The sequence below is a fragment of the Psammomys obesus genome, unplaced genomic scaffold (genome assembly GCF_907164565.1).
Source record: "Psammomys obesus unplaced genomic scaffold, mPsaObe1.curated_primary_1811, whole genome shotgun sequence".
NCBI lineage: Eukaryota > Metazoa > Chordata > Mammalia > Rodentia > Muridae > Psammomys > Psammomys obesus.
In genome coordinates, this window is record NW_026596120.1 from 8497442 (window position 1) to 8501279 (window position 3838).

A 3838-nucleotide genomic window follows, 5' to 3' on the forward strand; every position below is an offset into this window, starting at 1 on the left:
TCCTGCCCGAGCACCTCCCACCCACGTGTGATCAAGCACTTCAGGTGGAGATAGGTCAATCAAACCTAGGACAAACAGGAACGTATTATTAGCTGTCATAACTGCAAACAGAACTCTTCGAGGTATATTCTTCCTGTTTTGGTCTCCCATTAACTTTCGAGGTGTATTGTTCTGGTTTCTGTTTTGGTCTCACAGATGCTGGTGAGGATCAAGATATTAGAAAGCCTGCACACACGCACACACGCACACACACACACACACACACACACACACACACACACACACACTGACCCCGACAGCAGATCCATCTGGTCAGGGGAGTCCTATCTGGGAAAGTTTGACACTGCTCTCTTTATATTTTTAGATTCTAAAACCTGTGGCCAGAATATGTATCCTTCTGCTTTTTTTTTTTTTTTTTTTTCGACATTATACCTCACAGAAAACACAAATGTTGCTGTTTAAGGGAGAGTGGCCTGGACTGTGAAGAGATTTAATCCTGGACCCTGTGGCCACATGCACGGCACTTGAGCTGAGTTCCCTGTGTCAGTGTACTAATTCCACTAAACATTTATTTATTTGTGGGTGCAGGTGTGGCAGCGCACTCATGAAGAGGTGCCTTGGAGCATGTGTGAAGTTCAGAAGACAACTTTCTGGAGTTCTCTCCTGCTACCATGTGGGGTCCAGGAACTGAACGTGGGTCCTTGGGTTTGGCAGCAGATGTCTCTACCGGTAGAGCCGTGTCACCAGCCCTAACTCCTGCCTCTAATATTCTTTCCAAAACACCGGTGCTGGGGAAGACCTGCGTTGCCGAGCTTGGGGAGCAGTGAGGGAGCAGTGCCGCATTGCTGGCCTTCTGCATTAAATGCAGTCCAGAGAAACCATTTCTACCCAACCCCAGAACAAGTTGTTCCTCCAAAAGGAGCACAGGAAACTGGTTCGCTCATCTTAATTACTGTTTAAAATCTAAATTGCTGCTCCAATAAACTGGACATCAATGAATGTACTCAACTTGTGTTTCAGCCCAGGGCAGATGGCTAATTCTGCTGCTGAGCTGAGCTGAAACCCAGAGATGAAAGGCTGGAGCCAAGAGCCTGACACTCTGAGGGGGAATGGAAGCCATATTTCCATCTCAGATGATAGATGCTGTTCTGACCCCATGGCGCTGATTGCGAGCCTTTTTGAGTACAAAACACTTCCTTTGTTCTGCCTTCCTGGCAACTGTCTAATCATGTTCTATTCATAGAAATTAGAGCAGAATCTTCTTGTTTCTCACATATCGAATAAGATAATGCACAGGGAAGTCAAGTTCTGGGAACAAATAATTGAATTGTAAGCCTCCCACAGGCTGTGAGATCATGAGGCCTGTTGGAGGCTAGGTGTGTGGGCAGAGGGCCGTCAACCTGCCACATCTCCAAATAATTTTGTCCTCGACCCACAGCCTGGACATCAATAAAATGCTAGGCTAATTTTAAGAGCTTAATGGAAAGACGTTGACATTCATCAAGTATCTTTCACATGCATTATTTTATCGGAGCCCTACTGTGGCCCTGTAATGGATGACGTTCCATTAACTTCACTTTATGGACGGGGCACTGAGGCAGGGAGGAGAGACAATTACCACTGCATGTCCAGCCGGGAAGGTGCTGGGTCCTTTCTCTTGCACAGCTTTTTTTCTGCTTTTCAAAACAATCCAGCTGCCACGGTACTACCGTCCTCCTGGCTCCCTATACAGCTGACCATGGTCAAGTATGCTAAAGCCACCGTGTGTAAACATCCCGAGCTCTTGAGGCTGTAGCATCGGCTGAAGGCCAGGCAAGGTGCACTGTAGTCATTATGCAGGAAGAATGGCTCAGCCTCACACCTCTGGTCTTTCTTCATCCTTGAGGGCTCTAGGTACCGCCAAAGCCTGGCTAGAATGGGGTAGACACAGATATAAACTTTTTGTTTTGTTTTTCAAGAAGGCAGATTTTTTTTTAATTTAAAAAAATTTAAAAAAAATAAGTAAATGGCTGGGGTTGTATCTCAGAGGAGTGGAGGATGTATTTGATCAGCGTACATTATATGAAATTCTCCAAGAACTAATAAAACTGTTTTTTTAAAAATAGGAGGCTGGGGAGAGGGCTCAGGGGGAAGAGCACTCCTGTTCAAGCGTGAGGACCCGAGTTCAGATCTCCAATACGTAGGCAAAAGTGAGTGCAGTCTGTGTGTCTGGTATCCCAGGGCTGGGGTCGTGAGAGAAGAAGTGGATGGGGGAGGTATGTAGGCAGATCCTGGAAGCTTGGTCAGCCAAATACAGCCGAAATGTCAAGCTTCAGCTAGATTCGACCAGAGACTCCAGACAGAGAGTGGTGGAGGATTTCTGGCCTTCATATATGCACACAGGGGCAAATGGACCTGTGAGCACACATATGTGTACACACATAAGAAATTTTTAAAAAATTAAAACAGTGCATATTTGATGTAAGGTTAAAAAGCCAACTTGGTGCAAAGAAATGCAAAACAATTAGAAGTATGATGTCGAGCATGTAATATGTGTTCAAATGTTAGTACGTGACCGTTGGTCTGCAGATCAACACTCCTCCTGGGCTTGGGGGTTGGGGTGTATTGGTTTTAATTGTTTTTTTTTAATTTATTTTATTCTTTCATTAGGTATCCCAGGAGTTTATAGTCCAACCTCATTTTCAACCCACAGCTCAGAGTTCCAGTGCCAACCCAGATCCCTAACCTCCAGCTCGTGTGTCCTGCCTCTCCCATCTTGGGCACACACTGGAGTAGACATCTCAGAACGCCATTCTGTTACGGGTGAGATACGGTACTGGTGTCAATGGGCTGTCCCACATTCAGTTGACATCTGCATTATTGATTTCCTAGGGCTGTGACAAGGTAACGCCAAGTGAGTAGATTAAATAGCAGAAATGTCCTGTCTCGCAGTCCTGGAAGAGAGAAAGCCGAGAGAAATGTGCTGGCGGGATCATTTCCTCAAAGGCTGTGAAAGAAAACCTGTGCCCTGTCATTCTCCCTGCCTTTGATGCTCCCTGGCTTCTGCTGCCTTGGCCAAATCTGCTTCATCTCCACAGTCTCCTTATACCAGTGTGTGCTGGCTAGTCTTACGTCAGCTTGGCACCCAAACTAGAAGCAAGCAGGGTATCTTAATGGAGAAGATGCCTCTGTAACATCTGGCTGTAGGTATTTTCTCAATTATTTATTGATGGGGAGGATCCAGCCCATTGTAGGTGGTGCCAATCCCTGGGCTGGTGATCCTATGTTCTATAAGAAAACAGGCTGAGCAGGCCATAGGGAAGCAAGCCAGTCAGCAGCACCCTTCCATGGCCTCTGCATTAGTTCCTGCCTCCAGACTTCTGACCTATTTGAGTTCCTGTCACGACTTCCTTCGACGAAGAACAGCAATATGGAAGCGTAAACTAAATAAACTCAATCCTCCTCAACTTGCTTTTTGGTCATTGTGTTTTGTCACAGCAATAGAAGCCCTAACTAAAGCACACTGTCGGCATTCTTTCACGAGGTTGTCTCTCATAGTGGGTTAGGGCGTTCACCATGCTTTCACACCACCTCATCGGACACAATTACTTGAAGGTAGTTCCAAATAGAGGTCATATTCCGAGGTCCTGGGGAGGCAAAACTTCAACATGTATGCTTGTGTGGATGGGGGCGGAAAATCCCATTGAATCCACCAAAAGATCTGGAGAAGTAAATCATGTCTTTACTGATTGGGAAGTGGGCGTGTCACTTACAAATAACCGATGAGACCACAGAAATTTTTCCAAAACATCTTAGGAAATAATCGCATGCAATGGTTCTATTTCCGGGAGAGTGGACC

The 3838-nt window shown here is 45.9% G+C and overlaps 1 long non-coding RNA gene across 1 annotated transcript; it reads left to right on the top strand.

Annotated features, from left to right (window-relative positions):
• The first annotated feature begins 430 nt into the window (after nucleotides 1-430).
• Nucleotides 431-3446, top strand: LOC129692966 (uncharacterized). Its single transcript, XR_008722808.1, has 2 exons — nucleotides 431-2189; nucleotides 2650-3446. It is a non-coding gene; the product is annotated as an uncharacterized LOC129692966 (long non-coding RNA).
• The last annotated feature ends 392 nt before the right edge of the window (nucleotides 3447-3838 follow it).